Source organism: Mus musculus, chromosome 7 (genome assembly GCF_000001635.26).
Source record: "Mus musculus strain C57BL/6J chromosome 7, GRCm38.p6 C57BL/6J".
NCBI lineage: Eukaryota > Metazoa > Chordata > Mammalia > Rodentia > Muridae > Mus > Mus musculus.
The window spans coordinates 107,003,352-107,013,567 of NC_000073.6; positions in this window are offsets into that span (position 1 = coordinate 107,003,352).

Consider the following 10,216-nt stretch of genomic DNA (forward strand, 5'->3'; position numbering starts at 1 on the left):
TGGAAAAGAAGAAACAACCTCTTAGATACAAATACAAGTTTTCTATACCTATGATCTGTCCCCTAAAGTTCAAATCATCAGATTTTACTCCTCTTTTTAGAACCCATCTGTTGTGCCCTATAGGCTCCACAATGACATTCAAACTTTGTTTTCTTTTTCTTATTAGATATTTTCTTCATTTACATTTCAAATGCTATCCTGAAAGTCCCCTATACCCTCCCCCACCCCTTGCTCCCCAACCCACCTACTCCGGCTTCCTGGCCCTGGTATTCACCTATACTGGGGCATATAATCTTCGAAAAACCAAGGGCCTCTCCTCCCAATGATGACTGACTAGGCCATCTTCTGATACATATGCAGCTAGAGACATGAGCTCTGGGGGTTACTGGTTAGTTCATATTGTTGTTCTTCCTATAGGGTTGCAGACCACTTCAGCTCCTTGGGTACTTTCTCAAATTTATAAAGAAAATTTTAGCATCTTCCATTGCTTTCATCAAAACATTCTGTCTTGTTGTAGTGTGCAGTGTATTTCTGAAGCACAATTATATGTGTCACTGAACAGCTCTGCTCCTGCTGTAGTCTCCATCAGTACAGCTGACTCAATCTTTGTTCAAGAAGCATGTCTTCCTATGAACACTATCCTTTCTTTCCTATCCCCCTCACACAGCTGGCAGTATGCCTCCTATTACTGCTTCCATGAAAACTTGCACATACTATCACTACTATTACTCAGGTGAATGTTAGGAAGGAACTGTATATCTGCAGTGGCTCATGTGACCTCACTAGTACAGCAAAGAATGTAATACACATGAACATACACATAAACACACACATATGTGTATGTATTTGAAAATGAACTGAGCTTTTCCAAATCTTTTTATAACAATGAGTGGCATGTTTTTAAGCCAGGGATTTGGACATTTTCTAGGTTGTTTTTCTATTTTATCTTCCTACTACCCTACATCCTGTCAATAGTTAACCCGTAGCTGCCTCCTTGTGATTTGTTCTTATCTCTCTGCCTCTCCCTTCTTATCTCTCATGGAAGCACCCTTCCTCCTATCTTGTTTCTACCACCTTCATCCTCATTCGTTTTTACTTCCTGATTTCATAGCCTCTCATTCGTTCTCCATTCTTTCCACCTAAACAGGAGGCATTTTTAGCATCTAATTGTTTCTAGAGTGATATTTAGTCAGAAATAACTAACCACAAGACTATCCAAAACCTTCCAATAAAGTTTCAATTTTTATTCTCACTTTTCCACCATAGTCCACCATAGTCCATCACTGATTCTTCTTTCTAAGTCTGTCAGGGTGTTCTTCCACTTTGTGACTTGGTACATATACTTTTCTCTGTCAAAAACACTGGTGCTCTCACAAAGAATCTTTATCATTCATGTTTTGTCCCTTATTATCTTCCTAAATTGTCCATATTTGACATAAAAGAATTATACCTCATTGTGCCTGCCTCACCTCTGGGATTTTTTTTGGGGGGGTTGGTTTTTTTGAGACAGGGTTTCTCTGTGTATCCCTGGCTGTCCTGGAACTCACTCTGTAGACCAGGCTGTCCTTGAACTCAGAAATCCGCCTGCCTCTGCCTCCAGAGTGCTGGGATTAAAGGAGTATTTCTTATGTAGGGTGTTTTAGTCAATGATTAACAAAAAGAATATAACTGCTGGATGGAAAATAAAGGTTGATATAACAGGGACAGAACAGGTAAACAGATTGAGGAATAGAATACAATCAGGTCAGGTATGTGAATAATTTGTGTGGAAATGATGATCTACATTTGGAAGTCTACATTGACTGTAGATCTGAGACACTCAGAGAAAACATTTTCACTCATGGGTTTCCCATATACCAGTGGATAGCCTCACACACACACATACACACACACACACACACACACACACACACACACACATGGCAGTACCAATTGGATTTTGTGGATATCAAATAGAAAAAAACCGACATTAAGTTTGGAGGGGAGCATACAGGGATATATATGTTAACTGAAGGAGAAAATGGGTGTGGATATGATTATATTTCATTGTATACCTGTATGAAATTCTTATAAAGAAAAATACAACTTAAAAAAACACAAAATTAGAGTAACCACACTGAAAGAAGACTTTATCTAGATTAAATGTATGATATATAAGTAAACTTACTTTGTAGGAACAGTGTCAATGAGAGAAGATTATGTGATGATTTCTAGAATATGGAAAACATAAAGTAAAAGCAAAGGTCATAGGGTTGAAGAAAGAAAGGTAAGCATATTATATCATAATATGGTAAGAAAGATAAGAAATTACCATCCATAAAGGTGACAGAGGTAGATAATATTAACTGGATTTTGGAGGTTTGTTTAGGTATAGAGAGAAATAGTTAGATAGGTATTCTTTATAGAAATAAATAAATGACAGGAGAATTGAGACTAGCACTACTTACTTTTTCATATATCTTTAACTTATCAGGATTACTTTAAGATATGGACATTTTTGCTAGAAGAGGACTTAGGGAATAAGTGACAAGTCAAGATAACAGGGTAAAAGTGGCTATGGAGACCCCACCTTCTCTTCCATCAGGATCAGGGAACTCTGACAAGCCAGGAAAGATTCCTCTATACACTGCCTCCCTCCTCTAGCCCTGATTCCTCCCTCCTCCTTCTGATGCTTTGGGATGATACTGAGGCAGGAGCCCAAGAGACCAGAAGTATTACAGGATGGAAAACAAAAAGACTAAGATAAATGACATGGAAACAATTTTTTTTTGGCCAACTTGGGAAATAGTTTCACAAGAAAGTTTTATGAAAGAGATGGTGTTTTAATTCTCCCACAAGATGTCTTATAGCTTCTCCCCTGGCCCCTCACTTCATTGCTTTCTTGCTTGATGTATTTCTGCTCAAAAGTTCCAGATGCTGTGATTCTGAGAAACTTCTATCTGTATGCTAATTCATTTGGTTTATGAGTTATCAGAAAAGTATTTAACTCGTTCATATATTGCAGGTGAGCATGCAGATGAACCATGTTAAAGAAATAAGTGCTGAAAGCCGGGCATGTTGGCGCACGCCTTTAATCCCAGCATTCGGGAGGTAGAGGCAGGCAGATTTCTGAGTTTGAGGCCAGCCTGGTCTACAAAGTGAGTTCCAGGACAACCAGGGCTACACAGAGAAACATTGTCTCAAAAAACAAAACAAATAAACAAAAAGAAAAGAGAAAGAAAGGAAGAAAGAAAGAAAGAAGGAAGGAAGGAAGGAAGGAAGGAAAGAAAGAAAGAAAGAAAGAAAGAAAGAAAGAAAGAAAGAAAGAAAGAAAGAAAGTGCTGAATCTAAATGTGCTGATTTAGAGACATAAAATATTAGTTGCAAAACAAAAATGAAAGATAAAAACTTTTTGAGATGCTGAGTGGTATTCTCTAAGTATTTGGGTAACAGTTTTCTGATTCTATAATCATTATATCAGTGATACTCATATATTCTCTCTCTCTCTCTCTCTCTCTCTCTCTCTCATGCACACATGCATGCATACACACACACACACAAGAATAAAGGAAAAACCTCAGAGATCTTGCTTTAAGAAAGTAATCAGTATTAAATACAAATACCAGTGTCAGGTGTGAGATACTTCCCCTTACACCATTGGCAAGGAAAGCACCAGAGATCTCCCTCCCACCCCCACTCCCCACCCCCGAACAGTACAGGTTACGACCATTGCAGCTCATTGCTCTACCAGAACCAGCTGTAAAAGCCCCATTGCTGAATACACTCTATACTTTGGTTGCATGCTATAGAGAGATCAAGCTAGAACTGAGCTAGAAATTTCCTCCTTGGTAGCTAGCTTTCACAGTGTTGGAAGACTGCTGGAAGAGACTAGTCATCTTACCTAAATGTGATCCCATGAGCTACAATAAGACCTGCCAGGGAAGATTTGCTCACTTTGTAATAATAGTATGACTATTTCATAGGTAACCAGATGCTTTCAGATTCAGTTTAAGGCCAGCTCCACATAAGGAAACTCATGCCTAGAACTGAAAACCCAGTCAAGAACTTATAACAGGAAGATCATAGGCCTTAGGAAGGAACCTACTACTATTGCTTTGTTAAATCAACATGTCAAAATACCTTCTAAATACTGGTGTTTATATACATTAATCAGTGCTGCTATTGAATTGCTCAGATAAAATGCCTTGTGCAGTGGACTGTGGTTAAAGCAGAGAGTAATAACTAGTCAAAGTGTTGAGAATAAGGGAGTACAGAATTCTCAGTCCTAATAAAATATCTATGTAAACCCTCTCCAAGACTTGGGAAATATTGGAGTGGGCAGAAAAAAATATAGCCAAAGGAAAGGGAGCAGTGATGAGAGACAGTGCCTTCTGGACGTGGCAAGGCTGCTGCACTCATGAGCTCACTACAGCTATTGATACCTAAATAAGACCTGCACAAAATTGGGCCTATGGCACTACAATATGCATGAAGAAGGCACTCATAAGACCCCACTCACCACTGTGAATCATGGGCAATTAATGGCTGCTGGAGAGGCAGCTATCATTTAGTTGTGTAGCCACTAATAAGTTGTTTGTGCTTTGGTATATAGCCCCTACCTATGCTCTTGAAAGCACCCTATTTAAACAAATGACAAAAATCACATCAAAATAGGAGGGAGATTTGTTAGAAAAAAAAGGCTTCAGCTGGAGAGGGTAATGGGAGGTGGGGGGCGGGGTCAGGTAAAAATGGCCAAAATTTATTTGGTCAAGAATATATATGGGCGTGTATGTGTGTGTGTGTGTGTGTGTGTGTGTACAATTGTCAATTGTTTTACGAAAGAAACTGGCCAAATCAGAGGGAAATGGTACAGCAGCAAGAAAAAGTAAAAACATATAGGATTATCTGAAAAAGTATCTACAGTAAAAACAGAGCTTTAAGCAAAGCACATTATTGGTGTTATATTTAAATACTACATTCTTGATTTAAAAACTATCAACACACCCTTCCTCCTGGTCCTTTCTGCTGGGGCAGACTCTTGGCTGAACCAACCAGAAGATTTCACCTCAGTGATGCTGGTCTCTTCTTAATCACTGCTAATTTCTTAGCTCCAGCTAACCAGCATCAATAGTCCCAGTAATGCAAAAGTTTCACTTTAGTAGTTCTGGTATCTTGTTAATCACAGCTGATTCTTCAGCCCCAGCTAACCAGAACCACAGAATCTTCCAAATCAAAATAACAATGACACTGAAAAGTCTTTAATTTTCCCTCTAAAATTTCACAAGCCAGACCTCCATCTTCTGCACTGTTTTCATCATTATCTTCCAAGCTCCTACACAACATCTGACAGATCTCTTAACAACGAATGGATCTTCAAGCCCAAAGTTCCAAAGTCCTTCCACGGTCTTCCCCAAAACATGGTCAGGTTGTCACAGGAATACCCCACTCTGCTGGTACCAATTTGTCTTAGTCAGGGTTTCTATTCCTGCACAAACATCATGACCAAGAAGCAAGTTGGGGAGGAAAGGGTTTATTCAGCTTACACTTCCATACTGTTGATCATCACCAAAGAAAGTCAGGACTGGAACTCAAGCAGATCAAGGAGCTGATGCAGAGGCCATGGCAGAATGTTCTTTACTGGTTTGCTTTCCCAGGCTTGCTCAGCCTGCTCTCTTATAGAACCCAAGACTACCAGCCCAGAGATGGTCTCATCCACAAGGGGTCCTCCCCCCTTGATCACTAATTGAGAAAATGCCTCACAGCTGGATCTCGAGGAGGCATTTCCCCAACTGAAGCTCCTTTCTCTGTGATAACTGCAGCTTGTGTCAAGTTGACACACAAAACCAGCCAGTACACAATGAAAGCAATGCTAAGTGGAAAGTTCATAGCACTAAGTACCCAGGGAAAGAAACAGGATAGATCTTACACTAACAATTTAACAGGACACCAGAGAGCTCTAGAACAAAAAGAAGTGAACTCACTCAATAGGAGTAGAAGGCAAGAAATAATCAAACTCAGGGCCAAAATCAACCAAATGGAAACAAAGAAAACAATACAAAGAATCAGCAAAACCAGAAGCTGTTTTTTTTTTTTTTTTGAGAGAATCAACAAGATAGATAAACCCCTAGACAAACTAACTAAAGGCAGAGAGGCAGTATCCAAATTAATAAAATCAGAAATGAAAAGGGAGATGTAACAGAAAAGGAAGAAATTTTAAAAATCATCAGATCCTACTATAAAAGCCTATACTCAACAAAACTGGGAAATCTAGATTAAATAAATGGTTTTCTAGACTGATATCACACACCAAAGTTAAATCAAGAGCAGGTAAACTATCTAAACAGGGCCATATTACACAAGGAAATAGAAGAAGACATATAAAACATCCCAATCAAAAAAGCCCAGGACCAGATGGATTTAGTTCAGAATTCTACCAGACCTTCAAAGAAGACCTGATACAAATTTTCCTCAAACTATTCCATTAAACAGAAAGAGAAGAAACACTACCTAGCTCATTCTATGAAGCCACAATAACTCTGATACATAAACCACACAAGGACCCAACCAAAAAAGAGAACTTTAGACCAATCTTGCTTATAAATATACAATGCAAAAACTCAATAAAATTCTTACAAACCAAATCCCAGAACACATCAAAACCATCATTCTCCAAGATCAAGTAGGCATCATCCCAGGGATGCAAGGTTGGTTTAATATAAGAAAACCCATTAACATAATTCACTATATAAACAAACTCAAAGACAAAAATCTCATCATCATCTCCTTAGATGCAGAAAAAGCATTTGACAAAATATAACACCCCTTCATATTAAAAGTATTGGAGAGATCAGAAATTCAAGGCCTATACCTAAACATAATAAAAGCAATTTACTGCACACCAACAACTAATGTCAAATTAAATGGAGACATACTTGAAGCAATCCCACTGAAATTGGGGATAAGACAAGGATGCCCACTCTTCCCATATCTATTCTGTATACTACTTGAAGGGCTACCTAGAACAATAAGACAACAAAAAGAGATCAAGGGGATACAAATTGGCAAAGAAGAAACAAAGATATCACTATTTACAGATGATATGATAGTATACATAAGCAACAACAAAAATTCTACCAGAAAAGTCCCTTCTGGTTGGCGCCAGCACCAGAGCACCTTGGGTGCAGAGTCTGCGGACACCTCCAAAGTCCCCAGAGGACTCTCCACGGGATCTTAGGAACTCTGGTGAGTGGAACACAAGTTCTGCTAGGAGGCAGGTTCGAACGCCAGATATCTGGGCACGTTCCCTGCAAGAGGAGAGCTTGCTTGCAGAGAGTACTCTGATCACTGAAACTCAGGAGAGAGCTAGTCTCCCAGGTCTGCTAATAGAGGCTAACATAATCACTGGAGGAACAAGCTCTAACCAGAGATAACTATAACAACTAACTCCAGAGATTGCCAGATGGTGAAAGGCAAACATAAGAATCTTACTAACAGAAATCAAGACCACTCACCATCATCAGAATGCAGCACTCCCACCCCACCCAGTCCTGGGCACCCCAACACACCCGAAAAACTAGACCCAGATTTAAAAGCATATCTCATGATGATGGTAGAGGACATCAAGAAAGACTTTAATAACTCACTTAAAGAAATACAGGAGAACACTGCTAAAGAGTTACAAGTCCTTAAAGAAAAACACAAAAATACAACCAAACAGGTAGAAGTCCTTATAGAAAAACAGGAAATCACATCCAAACAGGGGATGGAAATGAACAAAACCATACTAGACCTAAAAAGGCAAGTAGACACAATAAAGAAAACTCAAAAACGCTGGAGATAGAAACCTTAGGAAAGAAATCTAGAACCATAGATGTGAGCATCAGCAACAGAATACAAGAGATGGAAGAGAGAATCTCAGGTGCAGAAGATTCCATAGAGAACATCGGCACAACAATCAAAGAAAATGCAAAGTGCAAAAAGATCCTAACTCAAAACATCCAGGAAATCCAGGACACAATGAGAAGACCAAACCTACGGATAATAGGAGTAGATGAGAATGAAGATTTTCAACTTAAAGGGCCAGCAAATATTTTCAACAAAATAATAGAAGAAAACTTCCCAAACCTAAAGAAAGAGATGCCCATGCCATACAAGAAGCCTACAGAACTCTAAAGAGACTGGACCAGAATAATCAGAACAACAAATGCACTAAATAAAGATAGAATATTAAAAGCATTCATCTGGAAAGGCTAAAAAACTCAGAATAGCAAAAACAATTCTTAATAAAAGAACAGCTTGGGGAATTGCTATCCCTGACCTCAAGCTTTACTACAGAGCAGTAGTTATTAAATACTACATGGTATTGGTACAGAGACATACATATAGATCAAGGGAACAGAATTGAAGACCCAGAAACAAAACTACACACTTACAGACACTTGATCTTTGACAAAGAAGCCAAAAATATACAATGGAAAAAAGAAAGCATCTGCAATAAATGGTGCTGATCTAGCTGGCTGGCTGTATGTAGAAAAAATGAAAATAGGCCCATATTTGTTACCTTGCACAAAGCTCAAGTCCAAGTAGATCAAGGACCTCGACATAAAACCAAATATGCTGAATCTAATAGAAGAGAAAGTGGGAAAGAGCCTTGAAGTCATTGGCACAGGGGGAAATTTCCTAAATAGAACTCCAATGGCTCATGCTCTAAGATCAAGAATTAATAAATAGGTCCTCATGAAACTGGGAAGCTTCTGTAAAGCAAAGGACATAGTCGATTAGACAAATCGGCAACATGCAGATTGGGAAAAAGTCTTCACTAACCCCACATTCGATAGAGGGCTAATAACCAAAAGAAGCTAATCACCAAAGCTAATCAAGAAGCTAATCACCAAAAAACAAAACAACCCAATCAAAACATGGAGTATAGAACTGAATGGAGATTTCACAACTAAGGATTCTCAAATGGCTGAGAAGCACATAAAGGCTTGTTCCATGTTCTTGGTGATCAGAAAAATGCAAATCAAAACAACCCTCCAACATGTTGGAGAGGATGTGGAGAAAGAGGAACACTCCTTCGTTGCTGGTGGGATTGCAAACTGGTACAACCACTCTGGATATCAATCTGAAGGTTCCTCAGAAAATTGGAAATAGATCTAACTGAAGACCCAAGAATACCACTCTTGGGAATATACCCAAAAGATGCCCCACCATAACACAGGGACATGTGTTCCTATGTTATATATGTTCTATGCTCATAGAAGCCTTATTTGTGAGAGCCAGAAGCTCGAAACAACCCAGATGTCCCACAGGGAAGAATGGATACAGAAAATGTGGTTCATTTACAGAATTGAATACTACTCAGCTATTAAGAATGAGAACATCCTGAGTTTTGCAGGCAAATGAATGGAACTAGAAAACATCCTGAGTGAGGTAATTCAGACTGAAAAGGACATTCATGGTATTTACTCATTAATAAGTGGATGTTAGCCAAAAAATAAAAATAAAAAATAAAAATTTTTAAAAGGACAGAATACCCAAGAAACAGTCCACAGAACTCAAAAAGGTCAACAAGCTGAATTGAACAAGTGAGGATGCCTCAGTCCCACTTGAGAGAGAGAAGAATGCTATCACAAGCAGGGAGGGAGGGAGGGACCTAAGAGGGAAAGCGGGGGGGGGGGGTGTCAGGGAAAGGGGAACCTGATCTGGTATTGGGTGAAGGAAAAGGACTGAAGCCCTGAGGGCCAGCAGAAAGAATGGAAATAGGCAACCTAGGGAGATAGGAAGTTGGGGTGTCCCTCCAGAATGCACCAGTGACCTGGGAGGTGAGACACTCTCAGGACACATGGGGAGGAACCTTAGATGAAATGCCTGACAGTAAGGAGAGGGAATTTATAGAGCCTACCTCCAGCAGAAAGACAGGGCCTCAAATGGGGGAGGGGGGGGCTTTCCACAGTCACAACTCTGACCCATGATTGTTCCTGTCTGAAAGAAATAAGGGATCGAAATGGAGAGGAACCTGAGGAAAAGAAGGTCCAGTGACAGCCCCAAAGTGGGATCCAGCTCAAGGGGAGGTCCCAAGGCCTGACACTATTACTGAGGCTATGGAGCGCTCACAAAAAGGGAACTAGCGTGACAGCACTCCAGAAGACCCAACAAGCAGCTGAAAGAGTCAGATGCAGATATATGCACCCAACCAATGGACAGAAGCTGCTGACCCCTGTGGTTGAATTAGGGA